Source organism: Bidens hawaiensis, unplaced genomic scaffold, assembly GCF_021521415.1.
Source record: "Bidens hawaiensis isolate Kalapana, Puna unplaced genomic scaffold, B.hawaiensis_p1.1 tig00001265_1, whole genome shotgun sequence".
NCBI lineage: Eukaryota > Viridiplantae > Streptophyta > Magnoliopsida > Asterales > Asteraceae > Bidens > Bidens hawaiensis.
Window position 1 is genome coordinate 444409 of NW_027491071.1, and position 25855 is coordinate 470263.

The window sequence follows — 25855 nt, forward strand, 5'->3', positions numbered from 1 at the left end:
AAAACACATCTTTTAAAAATTAATTAATTCATTAAAATATAAAGTATAAAATAAATTTACCCTTTATAAATATGATTAACCTAATATATTAAACAAATGGTATTAAGTATCTAACTATACTATTAAACCAATAGACTTTAAGTCAACTTGGCCTATTCCTATTGGTTGGTTCCTAAACTTTCCATCTATATCTACCACCTCTCTAATTTTCATTTGAATAAAATAAATCAAAATTAAATAAAAATAATCGACAATCAATTCTCTTTAATGATTAATAGTTATAATTATTAATTATGAATTTCTATTATTTATATTATTTCTATTATTATGTATTCATTTCTCATTGTAACATAATTTAACCTAAAAACCCTAATCAGTTATCTCATCTTTTGTAGCATCCCGTTTTCTCGTTTCGGTTAATATTAATAAAATAAAAACATGAGTTATTATGAGTCAGGCTAGTGTTGGGTTAAATGGACATGGGTTATGGACTTGAATTGAGAAGGAAATAAGGAAAGACCATGGGCTTAAGCCTATGATCCATAATTATATAAACCTTAATTACCCATTTAATTAATTAATTTACACATATTCCATACACCACCCAAAATACGCACTTAAGCTCTCTCTAGTTTCTCTCCTTTCTCTAGCCGAACCAAGAAGGAAAACTGATCCCGATCCGAGGTAATGATAGTATGATATTGTATGAACTCAAAACCGTTAGATTTAGTCACGAAACGACGAGCCGACACCTTTAAACCGTTAAAGTCATGAGATCCGGGTAGAATTGGGTATAAACCGAACCTAAGATGAGCTTAGGGGTCACCCTAGCTCAGATCTGGATCGAACGGGACGAAAAATAGCGAAAACAGTGGTGAAATAAGCAAGATCTCGCTTTTTCGGCGAGATCCCGGTTTTTCGGCAATGGCGGCGCCGGAAAAGGCAGGTACAAGGTTAAGGCGTCAGAGAATGTTTTTGACATTCTCTGACCTAACCCTAATTCATTAACGGAGAGTTAACGAACTAGAGGCAATTCGTCAGATGATTCTTTAAAGGAAGCTTAACGAACTAGCATTAGTTCGTATCTAAATTCGTTAAGGAAAAAGAAAATGAATTAACCCCAATTCGTTATAGTCATTCATTAAAAGGAGATAACAAAATAGAAGGTTCAATTTGTTACAGAGGGGTCATTCGCTATGAAGTTCAATTCGTCAAACGACCAGTTCATTATAAGGTCCAATTCGTTACAAGGATCAGTTCGTTATAACAGTCCATTCGTTATAACGTAACGAATGGGTCATTCGTTATGAACCCAATTCGCTAAGAGTTAAGTAACGAACTAGAAGTTTGATAAATGGCAGATCGGTCCCTGGACTTAGAAAAAGAATGATTTAATTACAAAATAGCCCTTGGACTTTATTAATTTATGGAAGATACCTTAAAGGGATTAAGAGTTTAACAATAAAATATTATGAAATCCTAATGGAAAATGTGTCAAGACTGTTAATGAAAATAAAATTTTTCCAAGCTGACTTGGCAGCTTAACCCAAGCCAGGGGCTCTGCCCCTTGGACCCAGCTAGGGGCTGCCGCCCCTAGAACCCCGCTGCCAGGGGCGCTGCCACCGGTCCCCCGTTCGTTGAGGGTAATAATTAAACTAGAAAAACGATATGGGAAGTGATAGTTAAATTGATACGTGTAATTGTTATACAGTTAGTCGTGCACAACTCAAGAAAGGAATAACTATAAACGGTGAGCGTAACTGAGTTCAGGTGAGTTTCTAGCCTCACTTCCTTGTTATGTTTTCGGGGCTGTGTGCATACTCGATGTGATAGTTAATACACTTACCTTAAGTGGTAAGTGTATGCTTGGTATGATTTATGTATGATGATTGCTTGACGGCGCTGTGAACGATCTTCGGATATTGCATGTACCGTCAGGTAGTAGTTAAAGATATGATATATATATATATATATATATATATGATGTATGAATGATGTATGTATGTTATGTAATGTTATGTTGATAGTACGTGAACGATCTTCGGATATTGCACGTATTTTTAAGGAAGGTATGTAAAGACAGGTATGTTACAGTTACACGAAACAAAGGGACCAGACCCTAATAATATCTGTGAGGATAGGGACCAGACCCTAATAATATATCTGAGGATAGAGACCAGACCCTAATAATATCTGTGATGTTGGGGACCAGACCTAATATCTGTGATGTTGGGGACCAGACCCTTATAATATCTGTGAGGTTATAGGGCGGAAGGCTCTTTAGGTGTAACATCGTGAAAATTTCGAGTTCAAAATGCAAACTTTACAAAGTATAGGGACTAAATATGACAAATTCCAAAGTTGAGGTTTTAAAATGAAAATTCTGGTTTATTGTCCAATCGCGCTACGCGACGAGGTAAAAGACAAGCCCATCGCGTATCGCGATGGGGCTTGGTCAAAGTTTCTGGAAGAGGTCAACAGCGATACGCGATCGCTGTTGAGCCTACGTCATCGCGTACCGCGATGACGTGGCCTGGCACGTCTGACACATTTTCACCACTTGTCCACACGTGGCACACCGGTCGCCATGTGGCAACACGTGGCACATCGTTCGCCACGTGTCAACACGTGGCACACCGTTTGCCACGTGGCAGGCCTACTGTGTGCGTCACACACGTGGCAGGCTACGTCACGGTACGCGACGGGTGCCTTGAAGGCAGTCGCGTACCGCGATGGGATCCGGATTTTTGTCTATAAATAGCAGGTTCAGGGTCTTCACATTTCACACCAAAATCACACACATAACTCTCTCTCTATCATCTCTCTACACCTCGATATTCGTACCCTCGATCCACCTCGATAAACGTGCCATAATCCCTCGATAAGCATATTCCGATCCTCGATTTCCGTATCGACATTTCCTCGAAATATGTGCCACCCTCCACCCACATACGACCAAGAGGGTGTTTTTTCTCGAAAGGCGTGTCGGCCATTGTTAAAGATTGGTGATCGGTTGCGTGCCAAAGTTGATCAAGAAAAGTGAAGCGGTATTGGAGTACTGCTCAAGTCCCTAGGGTTTCTAAACGCCAACCAAGGTTAGGCATAATGACGAATGAATATAATATAATATTATATTAAAGGCTTAAGTCTTAAGTCGAGGTTATACTCGATACCTCGATAAAAGAAAAGAAATAAGAATATGAATTGACAAATATATATGTGTGTAAGTATATATGATTATATTCTTTGTTATGAAATTATTATTTAAGTAATAAAGAGTATTCTTAAATAATAAAAAGAAAATATTACGTTTCTTGGAGAAGAAGAAATGTCGGGTTTTTATATAAACTAAAGGTTTATAATTACTTTTAAACTAAAGGTTTTCAAGTAAAAGAAATATATGAACTAAAGGTTCATCGAGGTAGAGATATAAAATAAGACTAAAGGTCTTAAGCCGGATTGTATATCCGACTAACAAATGGTTATACTCGTACTATAGGTGCGAGATAGCAAGGGAAAGACCCTCGGACGGTGTTGAAGCCAATCCCAAAGAGATAAGGCGAATACGCCCCAAACTTTTAAACTTATTTTAAAATGAGTCAAACATGTTATATGAAAATTGTTTACAAGGAACTATGTCTTCCTAAAAACCTTTATAAATGAGAGTATAAACCTAGCCCTCAGGCTGTGGTATACGTGTGTTTGGATCCTTACATAGGTGGTACTACGCGGTGGGCACCCCGCACCACCCTTGGTCGTAGGACGCTCTCCTGCAGGGAGTACGACCCTTGTGTATATTGACGGGTACTTAACTAAGTCGAACGCTGCGGTGTTTGCTGAGGTGACCTAGAGTAGAGGCTTGAATTTATAATGTGTTGTTTTAACTTTGTTATTCCTAAGCCACATTGGGCCAAGGCGGGCGTAGTCTCGAGGGGTAATAAAGTAAAAGAAAAACATTTTTGCGTCAGCGTGTTCACCAGCATTCGTTGCTGACGTATTTTATTACATTTTGCAGGTGAACAAGAATAGCGCTTGGAGTGACGAAGTGCTATGAATATCCGATGGCTCGGATTTGTTTTGTAATAACTTAACATATTAAATGGTGGTTTTTGTAAAACAATTAATCCTTTAAAACTAAATCGGGAACCTTTTAAAATCCCGACCTTTTGTATATGTAAATACTTATAACTTTAATCCACAAGTTTTACAAGTCTTCCGCTAACTAACCGTAACTCTGATTTATTTACACTTGTGGTACCAATATAGCCGTCACACTCCTAGGCCGTGTTTTTGGGTGTGACAAGCGTTGGTATCAGAGCCATCGATCTTAGCGAATTGGGTATCATAAAACAATACCCAAGCTTCGATCCAAGCATAGGAAAATAGTTTACTTGTTTATTTGAATAGGGATAAGATTGGCTAGTAAGCCTTTCTTTCCCTCTCTACATTCTAAACCACCCATCAAAGATGTCTTATGAGAAATTAATGGATTATTATGATCGTGAAGCAAGAAGGGCGAGAAAATACTACAAATTCCCAAAAGACGTCATGAGTGAAGATTACTTTGAGGCTTTCTTCAGCCGAGATCAATACATTGAACGACCCAAACCAATATACTTCCCTGGAACTGATAAATATCCAATTAAGTTACCCGATAGCCCACCCAAAATAATCGAACCACCAAGAAACTCGAGCTATCATCAACCAACAATGCCTATATATCATCCATTTGAAGTACCGACGTATCACCCATCAGAGACCCCACTTACCAACCATCGGAGATCCCGCAATACTTTCCCACAGGATACTTACCAAATCCACACCCGTCCGATACCTTCCTCTCAAACCGACCAATAAAGGAAGAACCAAGATCCCTATCCTCCGACTAGATGCAATGCCACCGATCAACGAAGGTGGCATACTGGAAGCTCCACCGCTCTCGAAGTCAACTCGCAACCCAACAAGGGCGAAGGTTCATCCCATAAACCAAGAATGAGGGTGATGATGCCTTACGAAAGTTTCAAAATGCCCTCAATGATCAACGAGACCACCCAGTATATGTAAGAGGAAGAAGAACCTATGGAGGAAGAGGAGGAGGACCCCGAAGAAGAGGAGGATCCCGTGGAAGATTCCGAACCGGAAGAAGAGCATCCCGACAATCCTAATGATATATCAATGAATGGATCACTCACTTCCCACAACCTAAGCTACGGTTCCGTCGATCCGTATGTTCAGTATCTTGAGAAGATCAAGAACCAAGCTTCGTCAAGCTTCCCACCGTTCCAAGGTGTAATTCCAACTGAATAAGAACAAGCCGATGAGATTCGTGAGCAAAACAAAGCTGTTAAGACTTTCTTCTACCTTGCATCCGATATGACTGAGGTCCCGTATCCTGAACCGAGGAATCATTACGAGATGGTGAAATTGGGTTACCGAGACCCACCTCACAATATGGATACCCCGACGCTGTCCCGCAGTCATATGAAGAACACCTGGATCGCGCTCTGCACGAGACTGATGATTGGAGAAAGAAGGTGGTTGAGGAAGGAAAGAAAAAGAAAAAGACGGGAGAGAAGCTTCTTCACAAATGCAACAAATTGACAAGGGTTGTTAAGAAGTTTATGAAGGACTGAGAAGATGGTGATGATGGCATGTTTCAAGGGATGAAGTTTATGTGTTTAAACTAGTTTGGATGTTATGTGTGAAATGTAATGTAATAAGGATAGGAGTTTATATATCGTATGAACGATATATAGAGAATTTTGTAAAATAATATATATATCATGTTATGATATATATGTGTGTATGGTTAATAAAACTTGTGTTTTAATAAAAGAAACGCTGTTGAAATTTCAGATATAAATTGAAAAGAAAAAAGAAAACAATGTCTGAACAAAGTAACAACAACAATAATGCTCAAAAAGAAAAAGAAATAAGAAAAGAAAAGGGGAAAGACCCCATGAATAATCTAGAAGATCCAATTCCCGAGAAGTTTATGGATCAAATTCAAAAGATGATTAAGGATGTAGTTAGGGAAGAATCCATGGCTAGATCTCAATCTAGGCAAACTAAACATTCTCATTCCGTGAATCCTTCCCGAAAATCTATTTCCAAACCTCGTTCTAGACCCTCGCATATGGAAGAAAGTGTACATGAATCAAACGCTGACGGTGGGGTTCGTCAAGAATTCAAGAAACTCAAAATAGGCTGGTGTTCATTCAAAGACTTTAAGTGCTATGGGCCAAAAGAATTCCATGGGGATAAAGGAGCCATCACGACCGTAAGGTGGCTTGAAGAGATGGAGATGATTGTGATTACGAGCAGATGTTCCGAGGAAGAAAAGATTCAATATTCTGCCTTGATGTTTAAAGGCGAGGCTTTAGAATGGTGGAACACATTAATTTTGAGTAGAGGAAGGGAGATGATGTACAACATGACTTGGAGAGAGTTCAAGGAGTTACTGATGTCAAAATTCTGTCTGATGCATGAAACAGACCAAATTCAAACCAAATTCTTGGCTCACAAGGTTGTTGGAACAAACCTTCGTGAGTATAATACAAAATTCCACGAATATTGTCGCTTAGTTCCCCAGATGGTTACCCCGGAATCCAGCAAAGTTACACGCTATATATGGGGACTACCACGAGAGATTCGTGACATGGTGAGGTCACACTTGCCACAAACCGCTGACTCCGCGATGGAGTTGGCTGGGTATTTGATGGACGGAATGATCCGCAACAAAGAAGAGGACAAGAGGGTCGTGACAACACAAGACCCGAAGAAGGAAGGAAATACCCGTTTCAAGGGTAAAGGAGTTGACCAACGAAGGTCTGGCTTCAACCCCGGCATCCCACAATGCAAAGTTTGTAAGAAGTACCATAGGGGTCGATGTCACCTAACTCCACGACTTTGTGAATCATGTCACAAACCCGGCCACGCCACGGCCGATTGTTGGAAGAAGAAGATGTCCTGCTACAATTGTAAGGAGATGGGACATCTTAGCTTTAAATGCCCCAAGAATAAGCCCGAGACTGGTGGAGCGGGTGGTAGCGGTCAAAAGAGCGAGCCCAAGAAGGGCAATGCAAGAGTCTTCGTCTTGGATACTAAGAAAGCGGCCGACATGCCGGAAACCATTACCAGTACGTTCCTTGATAACAATTCCTATGCTAGAGTCTTGTTTGATTCATGAGCCAATTTAAGTTTCAAAGATTATAAATTTTGTAGTCTATTAAACGAACCTTTAATCAAACTTAATAAAACTCTAAGCGTCGAAACCGCTAATGGCGAAATCATTAAAATCTCCGAAGCACTAGAAAACGGAAAAATCTTATTAGCTGGTTACGTTTTACCTATTCGATTGCTACCCATGACTCTTGCTGGTTTTGATGTTGTATTGGGTATGGATTGGTTATCTGACAACCATGCCCGTATCCTTTGCATTAGCAAGACTGTTGAACTCCAATCCCCGGATAAACGAACTATTCGAATTGAAGGGGATAAAGACGCTGGCCAAGTTAGCTTAATCTCCATGATAAGGGCTAACAAATGTTTATATCAAGGATGCTTAGCATTCATGGCCTACGTCACCGAGGAATCAAAACCCAAAGAAATAAAAAACGTTCCTGTTGTTTCCGATTATGCCGATGTCTTTCCTGATGAACTTCCCGACATTCCTCCCGATCATGAAGTAGAATTTAGGATCGATCTTATTCCTGGTACTGCTCTGATCGCTAAAGCTCTGTATCGCCTCGCGCCAACCGAGATGAAAGAACTGAAGAAACAACTTGTCGAGCTTCTCGAGAAAGGATTTATACGACCAAGTTCATCACCGTGGGGAGCTCCGATACTGTTCATCAAGAAGAAGGATGGATCCATGCGCATGTGCATCGACTACAGAGCTCTCAACAAAGTCACAATCAAGAATCATTATCCACTCCCTCGTATCGATGATCTGTTCGACCAACTTCAAGGTGCTAGCTTCTTTTCAAAAATCGATCTTCGTTCCGGCTATCACCAACTCAAAGTTCAATCCGAAGATATCCCGAAAACCGCTTTTCGAACAAGGTATGGACATTATGAGTTCACGGTCATGCCGTTTGGACTTACTAATGCGCGAGCCGTGTTCATGGATATGATGAATCGTATCTGCAAGCCTTACTTGGATAAATTTGTTATCGTATTCGTCGACGAAGTCCAAGGCCGATCATGAAGTCCATCTCTGAACATTGCTTGAAATTCTTAGAACCGAGAAGTTGTATGCCAAGTTCTCAAAATGCGAGTTCTGGTTGCACGAGGTACAATTTCTTGGACACATCATCAACGTCGATGGAATTCAAGTTGATCCCGCTAAGATTGAAGCGATCTCTAAGTGGGAGATTCCAAAATCACCAACCGAGATCCGAAGTTTCTTAGGTTTGGCTGGTTTATTACCGAAGATTCATTGAAAACTTTTCCCAAATCGCTGTTCCCCTAACCTCTTTAACTCGTAAGAACATCAAGTATGAATGGGGAACAAAGTAACAAGAGGCGTTCGATATACTTAAACAAAAGCTTACTCAAGCACCGATATTGGCCTTGCCAGAAGGTACTTAGGATTTTGTGGTCTTTAGTGACGCATCCCATTATGGTTTGGGATGTGTACTAATGCAACGCAAAAAAGTTATCGCTTACGCCTCTCGTCAACTAAAGGTACACGAAAAGAACTACACGACTCACGATCTAGAGTTAGGCGCCATAATCTTTGCACTTAAGATATGGAGACACTATCTCTATGGAGTAAGATTTACCGTGTACACTGATCATAAGAGCCTAAAACACATTTTCGATCAAAAATAGCTCAACATGCGCCAACGGCGATGGATGGAGACACTCAATGACTACGATTGTGAGATTGTTTACCATGAAGGCAAAGCCAACGTCGTGGCTGATGCTTTAAGTCACAAGGAACATGAGAAGACCAAAAGAGTTCGAGCGTTACGCCTAGAACTCCAAATCGATCTCTTCGAGCAAATCAAATCTGCGCAAACTCAAGCGAACGGCACCATTGACTTGCTAGTCAAAGGTGACGATGGTATCCTTAGACTCGGTAATAGGATTTGGGTACCAATCATTGGAGGCTTGCGTGAGAAAATCTTGAACGAAGCCCATAAGTCAAAATACATGATGCATCCTGGAAGCGACAAAATGTTCCATAACCTCAAAGCAAACTATTGGTGGAATGGGATGAAAAGGGATGTCGCCTCGCACGTGGCGAAATGTTTATCATGTCTGAAAGTCAAGGCTGAACACCAAAAGCCTTCCGGTTTGCTTCAGCAACCCGAACTTTTCGTATGGAAGTGGGAGTTAATCACTATGGTTTTTATAACCAAACTCCCAAAGACGACTCGACAACATAATGCTATATGGGTGATTGTGGATCGATTAACAAAGTCCGCACACTTCATACCTATCAATGAGTCATACTCAATGGATAGATTAGCGCGTATTTATGTAAACAACATCGTTGCTTTGGATGGAGTGCCACTATCTATAATTTCTGATCGAGACAGTCGTTTTACGTCTCATTTTTGGAAAAGCTTCCAATAAGTGCTTGGTACAAAGTTAAACCTTAGCACTGCCTATCATCCTCAAACCGATGGGCAAAGCGAAAGAACGATTCAAACATTGGAAGACATGCTCCGAGCTTGTGTGATTGACTTAGGTGGAAGTTGGGATGACCACTTACCCCTAATGGAATTTTCATATAATAATAACTATCACACAAGTCTTCAAGCTGCACCATTCGAGGCATTATATGGACGAAAGTGTAGAACACCCATGTGTTGGTCTGAAACCGTAGACAATCAATTATTTGGACCCAAGATAGTCCAAGAAACAACCGACAAAATTCTCCAAATCCGAGAACGACTTAAGACGGCAAGTGATCGCCAAAAGAGCTACGCCGATGTCCGTTGTAAGCCGTTAGAGTTTAATGTTGGTGACAAAGTGTTATTGAAAGTCTCGCCTTGGAGAGGCGTTGTTCACTTCGGTAAGAAAGGAAAATTGAGTCCTCGATTAGTTGGACCATTTGAGGTACTCGAACGAATCGGCACTGTTGCATACCGTTTGCGACTGCCTGAGGAAATGCAAGGGATACATGATGTATTCCATATTTCGAATCTGCGTAAGTGTTTAACCGATGAATCGTTAGCTATGCCATTAAAAGATGTTGAAATAAATGAGAACTTAAAATTCGTAGAACGTCCAATTCAAATTGAAGATTCGAAAACAAAGAAATTAAAAAGAAGAACATTGAAAATTGTGAAAGTAAAATGGGACTCGCGTAGAGGGCCCGGATATACATGGGTACTCGAATCGGAAATGAGAAAGAAATACCCTCAATTGTTCTTGTAAAGCAATCTCGAGGACGAGATTTGTTTCAAGGTGGAGAGGATGTAACATCGTGAAAATTTTGAGTTCAAAATGTAAACTTTCCAAAGTATAAGGACTAAATATGCCAAATTCCAAAGTTAAGGGTTTAAAATGAAAATTCTGGTTTATTGTCCTATCACTCTACGCGACGGGGTAAAAGACAAGCCCATCGCATATCGCGATGGGGCTTGGTCAAAGTTTCTGGAAGAGGTCAAAGCGATACGCGATCGCTGTTGAGCCTACATTATCGCGTACCGCGATGACGTGGCCTGACACGTCTGACACATTTTCACCACGTGTCCACACGTGGCACATCATCCGCCACGTGTCAACACGTGGCACACCGTCTGCCACGTGGCGACACGTGGCAGGCATACTGTGTGCGTCACCAAGGCTACGTCGTGGTACGCGACGGGTGCCTTGAAGGCGGTTGCGTACCGCGATGTGATCCAGATTTTTGTCTATAAATAGCAGGTTCGGGGTCTTCACATTTGACACAAAATCACACACATAACTCTCTCTATCATCTCTCTACACCTCGATATTCGTACCCTCGGTCCACCTCGATAAACGTGCCATAATCCCTCGATAAGCATATTCCGATCCTTGATTTCCGTATCGAAGTTTTCTCGAAATACGTGCCACCCTCCACCCACATACAACGAAGAGGGTGTTTGTTCTCTAAAGGCGTGTCGGCCATTGTTAAAGATTGGTGATCGTTGGCGCGCCAAAGTTGATCAAGAAAAGTAAAGCGGTATTGGAGTACTGCTCAAGTCCCTAGGGTTTCTAAACGCCAACCAAGGTTAGGCATAACGACGAATGAATATAATATAATATTATATTACAGGCTTAAGCCTTAAGTCGAGGTTATACTCGATACCTCGATAAAAGAAAAGAAATACGAACATAACAAAGAAAAGAAATAAGAATATGAATTGACAAATATATATGTGTGTAAGTATATATGATTATATTCTTTGTTATGAAATTATTATTTAAGTAATAAAGAGTATTCTTAAATAATAAAAAGAAAATATTACGTTTCTTGGAGAAGAAGAAACGTCGGGTTTTTTATATAAACTAAAGGTTTATAATTACTTTTAAACTAAAGGTTTTCAAGTAAAAGAAATATATGAACTAAAGGTTCATCGAGGTAGAGATATAAAATAAGACTAAAGGTCTTAAGCCGGATTGTATATCCGACTAACAAATGGTTATACTCGTACTATAGGTGCGAGATAGCAAGGGAAAGACCCTCGGACGGTGTTGAAGCCAATCCCAAAGAGATAAGGCGAATACGCCCCAAACTTTTAAACTTATTTTAAAATGAGTCAAACATGTTATATGAAAATTGTTTACAAGGAACTATGTGTTCCTAAAAACCTTTATAAATGAGAGTATAAACCTAGCCCTCAGGCTGTGGTATACGTGTGTTTGGATCCTTACATAGGTGGTACTACGCGGTGGGCACCCCGCACCACCCTTGGTCGTAGGACGCTCTCCTGCAGGGAGTACGACCCTTGTGTATATTGACGGGTACTTAACTAAGTCGAACGCTGCGGTGTTTGCTGAGGTGACCTAGAGTAGAGGCTTGAATTTATAATGTGTTGTTTTAACTTTGTTATTCCTAAGCCACATTGGGCCAAGGCGGGCGTAGTCTCGAGGGGTAATAAAGTAAAAGAAAAACATTTTTGCGTCAGCGTGTTCACCAGCATTCGTTGCTGACGTATTTTATTACATTTTGCAGGTGAACAAGAATAGCGCTTGGAGTGACGAAGTGCTATGAATATCCGATGGCTCGGATTTGTTTTGTAATAACTTAACATATTAAATGGCGGTTTTTGTAAAACAATTAATCCTTTAAAACTAAATCGGGAACCTTTTAAAATCCCGACCTTTTGTATATGTAAATATTTGTAACTTTAATCCACAAGTTTTACAATTCTTCCGCTAACTAACCGTAACTCTGATTTAGTTACACTTGTGGTACCAACATAGCCGTCACACTCCTAGGCCGTGTTTTGGGGTGTGACATTAAGTATGGATAGTTATGGATGTAAAGTAAAGTGTGAATGATGTACCCACCTTCGGGCATGTGTGCGAGTATGTGAACTAATGGTATGTTGTTTGATTAACTAAATCTCACTCAGCGTAGCTGACTTTTAGTATGCACGCAGGTGAGTAGAATGAGGCAGCTCACTTGAGGGGAAACACGTGGCATGGAATTGAAGATACTGGCATCTCAAGGAAATGTTATGATGTTTTGAGACTATGCTTTATGTTTAAACGGTTTGAATGCTCGTTAAGACAATATTTGAAAGTTATGTAATATGTCATGGTTGAAGTTTTATATTCCTTGTAAAGTTTTAATTAACTCTGATAATAGAACTGTGTTTATGAGAAAATCCAACGTCCAAAAAAGAGCACCGGGATCGGGGCCTTACATCTTTCACGCCTCCATCATCTTCCACCGATCTCAACATTCAATTCATTTATCCGGAAAATTCACCGTCCACCATCAATGAAGCTTTTCACCAGCCAGGCGTTTAGTCTACATCATATCGACCTACCCATGACTGTGTTCACAATCCATCAACGTTACCACCGGTCACTTAAATCATTGGGTTGTATTTTTGTATTTTGATTCAACTGAAACTATATTAAGTTATTTTTCTACGTTAATAATTTAATGTTGTAGGTTGAAATTATGGTGTAGATTTAAAGATATCAAATTTAATTATTTTGTATTTATAATATAATTTAAAAACACTACATTTAAGTATTTCAAAATTTTAAAATCCCCTAATTAAGATCTCCTAATTTTCGTACATAATTTATGCTAATTCAAAATCCATAATTTAATGTTTTTAGTTAATTACATTTATACCTTCCTTCTTTATTCAACAATCCAAAAATTCAATCCGTGATAACATATGTATAAATACTATGACTTTGACACAAGAATTCTTACACTATCACGCTATATTTAGCAAAAACGAATTTGCTTGTTTGTAAGGTTTGTATTTTTTGTCGTGCTTATATAATTCATTATGTTTTTAGTTTTTTTGGTTAAAAGTGTTATTGTTCCGAATAGGTCGTTGATTGTTATATTTATGTTCCATTTACACGCGCGAATATAAGTTTGGCTAGACGGGAACTTGGGTATAAGCCGACGACGAATTTGACGACCGGGTTGAAGAAGTTTGTTAAGTGGTATCTTTGGTATTATGGTCATGATCAAGGTAAAACTAAATCTGTACATTCATAGTTTTGATTTGTGTTTTAGTTTTAGGATTTTTATTTTTTTTTAATTTTAAGAAAGAAGTAAAAGATCCCATGAGCATGATCCTTTGCTTGAAATGAGGATAACTCAAAACAATATTATCATTTCGTTTTTCTAATTTACATTTGTAAGTTGTGAACACAAGTTCCCCTTGATTAATATTAAACATTTATTTTTATTGCGTTTTTACATATTTTTTATATTGATGATCAACATGATTTAGTTTGTCTTTATACAATTGTTAATAATGTCAGTAACAAAATAAAAACTTTACTAAACATAACTATCAAACGAAAATAACATGCGTTTTACAATCATTAGATAGATTAAAATGAGAATTTCATAAATTACAAAATATTTCCTTGACATTTGTAGTTTTATTTGTAATTTTTCCTTCCTTGTCTAATATAAGAATTTTAACACTGTCTCTACTCTTCACTCGTGATAAAGCAACATATAACTGACCATATGTTTAAGTTTTAACAAAATTAAATTTCAATTTTCATCACCACCAAATTAGCATGTACGAAATATGACGAAAAGTTTGATCTACCGAGTAGATGCAATTTGTCTAAATGGGTACAACAATACAGCTACAGAGCACAATTTATTAAAACAATATTAGATTATTATTATTATTATTATTATTATTATTATTATTATTATTATTATTATTATTATTATTATATGTATTCAATAACTATTTAACATATTTATCCACAAAGGAGTTATAAACATATGAATGAGAAAGCTTTGCCTAATTTCCGAAATGATATATATTAGGAATTAACTATATGCCAACTATACTTGAATGAAAATTAATATGTTATTGAATATTGACTAAGAATTTATTTTGAAGATCAATTAATTATAGTATTATGAAAGACTAAATTTAGATTTTAGATTGTCATAACAGTTTGTTTTGTAACATAAATTTAAAATATACTTATAAAAAGAAATGTCTTAGATATTGTTAATATTTTAAGATTGATGTGCAACAAATATTTAAATTGATGTGTAAATAAACACGGGTACTATCTTAGAGTAATAAACATTACAGTTATTGACGTGTAACAAATGTCTTAGATAAAGTTCATCTTTTGAATCAACATTGAGATAGAAGTTTTGTTGAATTAAAATTGTAAAATTATTTTGTTGATTTAGAGACTAATTTGTTTGTTTGCTTATTATTGTACTCATGATATAAGTTATAAAATATTTTAATTTTTCATTTATCTTTGTTAGTCTTTGTATGTTTTTGTATTTAATTCAAATAAGTTATGATGTCTTATAATTCATTTAAAATTATCATTTATTTATAAATACAACATTTGCATTTCATTATATATAAATACAACAACGCCATTATAGATATACCATATGATCTTTTAATTGGTGATTAATCCGATCCTATTTCTGATTTGATTGATTTTGTATATTCAAAATTATTGGAAAATTTTAATGATATTTCATATTTTCAAGAAAAGGCCATACTTGCACCTTTAAATGAGGTTGTCCAAGATATTAATGACAAATTTTTGTCTTTGTTTTCCGGAGAAGAAGTTAAATATCTCAGTTCTGATAGTATAGACAAGTCTGATAGTGTTGGTCCTGGCTTCGATCCAGCATTACACTCACCGGATTTTCTAAATGGTTTAAAGATATCTGGTATGCCTAATCATAGATTGGTTCTAAAGGTTGGTGTGCCAATAATGTTACTAAGGAATATTGATCAGAAGAACGGTTTATGCAACGTAACCAGATTACAAGTAATTAACTTGGGGAGGCGTTTTATCTAAGTAAGGTTATTTCAGGTACTAACATTGAGTTCGCACTTATATTACTTGTAGTGGTCTAACTCATTCAGATAAGAAACTGCCATTCATATTGAAACGAAGACAGTTTCCTGTTGCAGACTGTTTTGCATTGACCATTAATAAAAGTCAAGGCCAATCACTAGCAAGAGTTGGCATATACCTGCGAGAACCGGTGTCTACACATGGTAAACTATATGTGGCTTTATCACCAGTGAAGAGTAGAGACGATGCTAAAATGCTTATATTAGACAAGGAAGGTATAATTACAAATAAAACTACAAATGTGGTTTATAAGGAACTATTTACTAATTTATAATTGTAAAATGGATGTTATTTTAGTTGAATGTTATGTTTTACATAAATTATATATCAGTTGATGCTAGAAACGTGTGGACGTTACATAATTTATATTTTTCTACCTGTGGCGCCCACGGGTCAATAACCTAGTACATATATATACATATATGTATATAATTATATACACATATACATACACACATGAACAAACTTTTAAATAAAGATACGGAAAAACATATATGTCTTTGTCGGTTTTATAAAAAGATAATCTATTTATTAGTTATTATTATATATATTATTTATTAAAAATAGCTTAAAAAGAATAATACCAAAAATAAATCAGAAACGGGGTGGCATGGACTCGAACCCGCGACCTGCCACTCCGCAACCAAGGTTCCAACCAACTGGGCTAACCAGTTTATGCGTAACAACTTAGGAACACTTAAATAAAAATAAACAAAAGCAGATCTATTAAAAACCATAAACCCTAACAATATTTTATCGATAAAACCCGATATAGTTTGATCAATTAAGTATGGGGTTATCAATCTTTGACTACTGACGAACAGAATGAACCTACTAATTACCTCATATCTCGTTGATAGGACGAGTTAAATACTCAGTCAATGGCCGACGGCAAAGATAACGAACAACCAAACAAATAGTTAGAGAAATTCAATTGATTAAGGGGTTAAGGACGGCTAAAGGTTCATGATGAATACTGTAAAGTTAATTAAGTTTTTATAAACAATAATTTGGTTAACAAGTTCGTATTAAGGCCGGCTTAAACGAAAAAGGTTACACGAATCAACGAGATTAAATTAACACAATTAGCTTGTCGGTTAGGCTGCAGATGGTAAGTATAACGTATCCAAAGATTCAATTTCCAAGTTTGCTTCGTAAATTGTGGTCCAAGACCCTCCAATTTGAAATCGGATTCAAATAGGGTTGGATTGGGGATTGGATCAGGGTATGGGTCAGGATTATCCAGATTATAAACTATGCAGTTAATTGCGGCGCTATAGCGGATAGCGGCCCGGTGGTATAATAGCGGTCAAAATAGCGGAACCGCTATTTGCGACGCTATTTACCGCTATTTGACGATATTTAACAACCGATATATCGGTTTACTCATTGAGTTTATCGGCCCAATATAATTGACCCAAGTTTGTTAGATTTTTGGGCCCAAATCGTTTACCATGTTAACCCATAGCCCAATTCCATCTTATTTTAACCTAAATCAGTATATTATTGAACGTTAAAGACCGATACATCAGATCTTGTTTCTTTCTCCACCTCCAGCGCTGCTGATGCTATCTCAAGTTTTCAACCAAGGTTAGTAAATCATGTCTTAAATTAAAAATATTGTTACTTTGTGTTTTGAACTATTGACTTTTATGATTTTGGTATTATTGTATTAAGACTTAAGTATTATTATTAGATAACTTTTGGTGTTATATATATATAGGGTAGGGTTAATGTAAAAAACAATATTTTTGTGAGAAGAATAAGAATAGATCTAGACCTTTGGATCTATGATCTAGTGGTTGAGATTGGTAGTTTCTAAATAATTGTATTGTTTCCTATTTACATGGTATTTACATGGTATAATGTCATATTTAGGTGGTTTTTTTTATTTTAAAGTTATTCTCATACTTCTCACAAAACAATTGTTTTTTATTTGAACCATTTCCTATATATATATATATATACCGCTATCCCACCGCAATAACCGATATCTCAGATATCGGTCATTGACCGATATCCGCTATTTTTCGGCATTAACTGCATAGATTATAAAATGGTATAAAATGGGTTATAATGTAAAAGTTTCATTTTAGACCCTGCAGTTTGAAAGTGGGTATAATACAGGTTAAAAGTTTATATATTGGGTTAATTGTGTAAACACACAAAAGATATAATTATAAATAACTAAATATTAATAAAATAATCAATTTAACTCGAAAAAAGCGATAAAATTTCCCGAGCATCAAAATGGGTCGGGTTTTAATATAAATAATAAATCTTGGAAAGCCCGAGTTGTTACAACGTCACTCTGATACCAATTGTCACGGAGTTATTTCTTTAACTCACGTGCGACCTTAGAACTTGGTCTAAGTAAGCCTTGATGGTTGGGTTTGTAGTGTTTTGGCAACGGATTTCTTAGTAACGTAGTGTTGCCTTGCAATGTTGCAAGTAATGGTGTTTGTGTTTGAACAAGAGGGTGATGTTTGTTATACTTGAACACAAGTATACAAGAAAGAGTTTATATTGATAGAAAAGTAGGTTACAAGTGCTTTGAGTACAAGAGCATGGGTGATCTTAGATGAGACCCCTTATCACCTATTTATACTACTTCAACAAGATCAAGAGATTTCTATTTCTAGGTTATTTCATACAAAATATCCAGCATCTCTTGAATCTTCTTTGTTGTCTTAGAAGTGTCTTGGTTCTTCCGGGCTAATGTAGTACATGTCGGCATGTTCCAAAGAGTTCCAGAGAGTGTTGGGTTGTTCCTGAGAGTATCGGGCTGTTCCGGAGAGTACTGGCTGTTCTGGATCATTCCAGAGGGTACCAGGGTGTTCCGAATTGTTCCAGAGTGTATCGGGCTGTTCTGAATTGTTTTGAAGAGTGTTGAGCCGTTCTTGAAGGTTCCGGGTTATTCCGTTGTCTTCTGGGATGCTCATGTTTGTTCCAGTATGATCCGGATGTCATGAAAAATGTCGTGTAGTTTGGCGATGTGTGACATATGCCTCTCATCCTTCTTCTTTTTCTTTTTTAGGATTCTATTAATATGTTTCATTTCATGAATCCTACGCTTTGTTAATACTTTTTCTATCATATTAGTTTATTATATTTAAAGAACAAAAAGACTTTTTGATCTAAAACCAAAGTTATTAGGATAGGCTCACGATTCGTTTAAGTATTCAAATTAGTTCGTTTTGCTACAATACGTTTGGTTTGTTTATTACCATCACAATTATCGTTATAATATTCACTTTTTATAATATGTTATAAACCTATTAGCAATATAGAGAAGATTGGGGAATGAATTCTTATTGATATCTCAATATTGAGCATGAGCCCTCTATTTTTAGGCTCATTACTTGATTACATAATAAATACAAAGATAAGTTAAATACATGGAGAGTCATAATAATGGTGGAGAGTCACCATAATTACAGTAATTCATAACACTTCCCCTTGACTATCCACATGCTGAAATACGCTTGTTTATGTTGCCTCGTTAAAAACCTTGCTAGGAAAACCCACTGGGACAAAACCATAGCTAAGTGAAAAAGAGTGCAACATATATTATTCTCCCTCTGATGATTTTTATCTCATTGAGTCGACTCATCCCGATCCCGTGAACTAATTTCTTGAATGTTGAGGTCGGAAGCGATTTAGTAAACAAGTCTCCCAAATTTTCGCTAGAGCGAATTTGTTGAACGATAATATCTCCATTCTTTTGTAGATCACGTGTAAAAAGAATTTTGGTGAGATATGTTTGGTTCTGTCTCCTTTGATGTATCCTTCCTTAAGTTGTGCAATACATGCTGCGCTGTCTTCATGTAAAACTGTTGGTCCCTCGTCTGCAAAAGAAATACCACAAGATCCACGAATGTGTTGTATTATAGTTCTCAACCAAACACATTCTCGACTAGCTTCATGGATTGCCAATAAATTTGCATGGTTAGATGAAGTGGCTGTGATTGTTTGCTTCACAGAACACCATGAAATTGCAGTGCCTCCGTGTGTGAATAAATATTCTGTTTGGGATCGGCCAATATGAGGATCAGACAAATACCCTGCATCTGCAAAACCAACCAAACTTGTTTCGATTGGTTAGTAAAATACAAGACCATATCTTTAGTTCCTTGGAGATATCGAAATATTTTTTTTACCCCATTCTAATGTCTCTTTGTTAGGAATGAACTATACCTTGCCAGCAAATTTAATGAAAATGATATATCTGGTCGTGTATGGCTCGCAAGGAACATTAACGCACCGATTGCACTTAGATACGGTACTTATGGACCAAGAATTTCTTCTTCGTCTCCTGGTAATCAAAATGGCTCCTTTTCCACATCAAGTGACCTCACAACCATTGGAGTGCTAAGTGGATAAACCTTTTGAGTAATTTTTCTATGTAAGTTTCTTGATGCAAAAGTATCCCACCTTTAAGATGTTCTATTTGTAACCCAAGACAAAACTTTGTCTTTCCAAGATCTTTCATTTCAAACTACTTTTTCAAATACTCGATTGCCTTTTGGAGCTCCCCAGGAGGTCCAATTAGATTCAAATAATCAACATATACGGCAATTATAACAAATTCAGATTATGATCTTTTTGTAAAAGTGCATGGACAAACAAAATCATTTTTGTAACCTTCTTTCAACAAATACTCACTAAGGTGATTATACCACATACGCCCAGATTGTTTTAGCCCATACAATTATTTGTTTAGTTTAATTGAAAGATATTCTCGAGAACTTGATTTACATGATTTTGGTAGTTTGAATCCTGTAGGTAGTTTCACGTATATATATATATCAAGTGAGCCATAAAGGTAGGCTGTCACAACATCCATTAGACGCATATCAATCCCTTGTTGTATTACCAACAGACTAACAAGTTAACGAAAAGTCGTTGCATCTATCACGGGAGAATACGTCTCCTCATAATCAATTCCAGGTCTTTGCAAAAATCCTTGTGCTACCAATCGTGCCTTGCAGCGTGTAATCTCATTCTTTTCATTATGTTTTCGCACAAAGACCCATTTATAACCAACAACATTTACACCTTCAGGTGTTTGAACTACGGGACCAAAGACTTCCCGCTTCGTGAGGGAATTTAATTCTGTTTCAATTGCGTCTTTCCATTTTGGCCAATCATGTCTCTGTTTACATTCATCAACAGATATTGGTTCATGATCCTCATTGTTTTCCTTTATTTCTAGCGCTACATTATATGAAAAGGTGTCATCGACGTTGACTTGGTTTCGGTTCCATACTTTCCTAGACATGATATAGTTTATTGAGATCTCTTCATTTTTAGGTACCTTATGTTCTTCTTGAACCATCATGTCTAGTGTCTCTTTAGGAGACTCTTTTTATGGCATTACTGCTATCTCGATTTGACTATGCTCATTATTTGCTCCTTTTTTCTTTTGAGGATTTTTGTCTGCGGAAACAATTGGTCTGCCATGCTTTAGGCGTGCATTAGATTCATTACCAATATGTGGTGGTCCTTATGGGACACTAGTTTTAATTAGAGCATTAGCAGCCGGTATATGTGACTTAGTCACTCTCTTTGGGTCAGTAGATGCATCTGGTAATTGATTTGCTAATCTTTGTAAATGAATTATTCTTTGAACTTCAAGTTCACACTGTTTAGTTTGAGGATCCAAATGAGATAACGATAATTCATTCCAGCATATATCACCCTTTGGCTGCTTTTCATCCTCCCCCCCCCCCCCCAATTTTGGGAATGCTGATTCATCAAAATGACAATCAACAAAACGAGTCGTAAACAAATCTCCTATTGTTGGCTCTAAATACTTAATAATAGATGGTGACTCATACCCGACATATATTCCTAACCTCTTTTGAGGTCTCATCTTTGTCCGTTGTGGTGGAGCTATTAGAACATATACAACACAACCAAATATCCTTAGATAGGAGATATTTGGTTCCTGACCAAAAACCATTTTCAATGGGGAGGAATTATGGTAACTCGTTGGTCTAATGCGAATTAGTGTTGCTGCATGTAAAATTGCATGCCTCCAAGTAGTAACTGGTAATTTTGATTTCATAATCATTGGTCTTGCAATCATTTGAAGTCGCTTAATAAGCGATTCAGCAAGCCTATTTTGTGTGTGGACATGAGGTATATGATGCTCCACACTTATCCCAATAGACATGCTATAATCTTTAAATGTTTGGGATGTAAATTCACCAACATTGTCTAACCATATTTTCTTAATGGGGTAATCTGGGAAATGTGCTCTTAACCTTATTAATTGAGCAAGTAGTCAATCAAATGCCATATTACGACTTGATAATAAGCACACGTGCGACCATCTAGTTGATTCATCAATTAGGACCATAAAGTATCTAAATGGTCCACTAGGGGGATTTATAGGCCCACATATATCATCATGTATTCTTTCTAAAAAACTAAGAGATTCGGTCCCCACCTTAGCCTGTGATGGACGAGTAATTAATTATCCTTGCGAGCATGCAAGACATGTAATGTCCTTAGGCTGAAGAACCTTTTGTATTTTCAAAGGATGCCCACATGTATATTCAATAATTTTTCGCATCACAATTGATCCGGGATGGCCTAAACGATCATGCCAACTAATAAAATTTTCCCAGTCCATAAACTTCTGGTTTATGACCATATTTGATTCAGTTATGTTAATTTTAGTATAGTACAAACTGAAGGCAAGTGCATGTAACTTTTCTAATACATGTTTTCACCCGATTCGTACTTGTGATTTGAAGATACTCATCATGTCCCTCACATGTTGTCTCAAGATGATATCCATTTGGAAGAATATCTTTAAAACTTATTGAATTTCTTTGAGACAATGGGGCAAACAATGCATTATTAAATTTGAAACGCGTTCCACCCGGAAATACAACATTTGCTTCTCCAAAGCCTTCAATTAATTTTGACCTACCCAATATAGTACCAACGGTTGCCTATTTTATAATTAAACTAGAGAAAACATTTCTTTTCTTGAAAATTGTATGCGTGGTTGCACTACCGATTAGACATATATCTTCATCATTAATAGGACTTTAAATGCTCCATACACTTTAAAACAATAACAAAAAAATCACATAAATAAAATGGCTTACGCTTTTCAAACATAACAAGTTCAAAATATACCATATGCTTAAAATGAAAATATAATTTCAAAACAAATGTCCAGACATAACATAAAAGAAAACATTTATTAAAGACCAATCATTCATATGTAATGAGAATTGGAATCATCCAACTTGGGTGTATCATCCATGATATCACCGGAAAATAATGAAATCATCCACATCAAGAGCAGTTGTATTAGTATGCTCATTGTGACCATCGGGGATATCAATGTTGCCATATGCAAAGTTTGTTTCTATTCCTTTTCCTTTATTATTGACTGATTGTTGGTACAGTGTCACCAAGTGTTTAGGTGTACGACAAGTACTTGGCCAATGTTTATTACTTCCATATCGGTGACATGCATTTTATGTGGTTACATTTGTCTTTTTATCTCTTTCATACCTGGGCTTCTTTCCATTTTCTTGCCCTTTATGATGGGATCTTGTGTTCTTAAACTCAACACCGTGATAACTTCCTTGGTTATGTCTACGTCCACGACCCCGACCCTGATGGTAACCATGACCACGACTTCCACTTTGAACGTTATATGCTGCCACATTCGCTTCAGGGAATGGGGCTGTACCAACTAGTCGGGTCTCATGATTTTTCATCAAGAGCTTATTGTTTTGTTCCGACACAAGTAAATATGAAATAAGGTCACAATATTTTGTAAAACCCCTTTCACGATATTGCTGCTTCAATATCACATTCGATGCGTGAAATGTGGAGAATGTTTTTTCCATTATATCCTCATCAGTAATATTTTGCCTACATAAAATCAATTGTGAGGTTATTCTAAACATAGCCGAGTTATAATCGCTTATTGATTTAAAGTCTTGTAACATTAAGTTGACCCAATCATAACGAGCTCTTGGTAATATTACTGTTTTTTTGTGGTCATATCTTTCTTTTAGTTTGGTCCACAAGTCAAGTGGATCCTTAACCGTTAAGTACTCGGTTTTTAAGTCGGCGTGGATATGGTGGCGAAGAAAATCATCACCTTTGCCTTGTCTTGGGTGGATGTTGTATTACCTTCTTTAATTGTGTCACCGAGATTGTTGGCATTTATATGTATTTCCGCATCCAACACCCATGATAAATAAATTTTTCCAGTAATGTCCAAAGCTAAAATTTCAAGTTTTGCTAGGTTTGACATGTTGAACTATTATATCAAAACACATGAATTAATATATGCCACTCAAGCTAGACACCAATTCATATCAAACCTGCAACAATACTGATTATAATCGTAATAGTCAAAGAGACTGGAAGAAAGAAGGGAAAAACTATATACAATGAAGATATGAAATTCTTACTTTAATAAAGTATTCAATAAGCTGTTTTGTCTAATATAATAAGTTTACGTGCATCACAATTTATTTACAATGGCTTTTTGGGTCCATGTAAAATTTTAATGAACCTCTTAAAATAAATAATGACACAATAACTGAATATATCCTATACAAATGTATAACAAATACTTATAACCAATGACAATAATCAGTATGAAGTTATGTCAGAAGGAATGGTGCATGAAATATCACATATATATTTTCGTTTATTATATAACAACAAACTTGATTAAATGTTAAAAATGAAACCATTTCATAAGTTTTGAGTTTAGTGGCGGATTGTTTGATACATAGGAAAAAGATAGTAAATAAATAAAGTTTTATAACTATATTTTTCTTTATAGAAACAAATAAATAATTAAAAATAGTAAACAAATAAATCTGAACAATGGATCATTCACTAGTTCTTTTGGGGTCAATGATAATTTGTATTTGAAATGCATACTTAATGAAAATGCTCACCCTTATATTAACCGGATACATATGTTGTTAAGAACAAAAGTTTAGAATATATTATTCTTGTTTGTAGATAAAATACTTAAATGATTATGATATTCTTTGTACAATATTTTAGACAAACTAACAGTTTGATAAAGATAAATGACCATGAATTCAACAGAAACTCACCGTTTGGTAACTTCAAGAGCAATGCTGATAACGTGTTATAAACCTATTAGCAATATAGAGAAGATTGAGAATGAATTCTTATTGATATCTCAATATGGAGCATGAACTCTCTATTTATAGGCTCATTACGTGATTACATAATAAATACAAATCTATTTATAGGCTCATTACATGATTACATAATAAATACAAAGATAAGTATTTTTTGTTATTTAATATATAACTATAATTTCATTTCAAGTAAAATGATCCAATTACAATAAAGAGGCAGGTAAGCGGGCAACAAGCTGTGCCGCCACCTCCTTTTGAATGACAAAACAGATCATACTGAAAACAAAACTATCGTTCTTCGGCGTCGTTGAGTTATTGTGCACGACCCGCTGAACCCATTTTAATAGTGGAGAGTCACCATAATTACAATAATTCATAACATAATAATGGTGAAGAGTCACCATAGTTACAATAATTCATAACATAATACAAGTTATTGACTTTTCTTTGGATTAAAAACAGGGAGAGAGTTGGGTTCTCTTAAGAGAGGTGGTGTAGATTTCAGTTATGATGGGTGTTGTGGGATGGGGGTCGGGTTGTATTTTTGGTTCTGGATTCTTTAGTGGCGTTTGATATACGCTTTGGTGATTGTATTGGTGTGTCTAGCGATTGCTAGCGTTTTAATGGAAAGTTTTATGTTTTTATGTTAGTCGTTAGAAATTAAAAAGAGTCTCATTAACAAGACTCGCCTAATTTTTGGTTGTGATGGTAACCAGACTTTGAGAATTTTGCTTGTGGTCAAGCATTTCTTAAAACATGCATATAAAGGGTGTGGTTGAATGAAAACTTAAATTAGTATGCTTTGGTTATAAAACTGGTGAATTGAGTTTAGCTGTGTTAACTTTAACTAAACATTTTTCAAGTGATGTAAACGTATTTATGAAACTAATATAAAGCTATTGATGGACCTTCTTATGCTGGAACACGACGTGATGACACTAAGGCTTTAAAATCCCTAATATGCCATGACCCATTAATTGGCTCATTATTATCATCCTAGAGGTAGATAGACATTGTAGCAATTTGGTAATTAAGTGGACATAAAAACAGGTGCAAGGGGAATAAAAGAGAACTTTTCCCTTAGGGTAAGTACTATAAAAACCCAACATAGTTATTTTTTTCTTCCACAAAAGTCA

General features: G+C 36.4%; 1 pseudogene across 1 annotated transcript in view; it reads right to left on the bottom strand.

Annotated features, from left to right (window-relative positions):
• Positions 1–4920, bottom strand: part of LOC143569723 (ATP-dependent DNA helicase Q-like 4A) — a 29317-nt pseudogene extending 24397 nt beyond the window's left edge. Inside the window, exons 1-2 of the transcript XR_013141786.1 lie at positions 4813–4920; positions 4594–4694 (exon numbers count right to left, since the gene is read on the bottom strand). The product of XR_013141786.1 is annotated as an ATP-dependent DNA helicase Q-like 4A (transcript). The remainder of the gene's footprint in view (positions 1–4593; positions 4695–4812) is intronic.
• Between the last annotated feature and the right edge of the window lie 20935 nt (positions 4921–25855).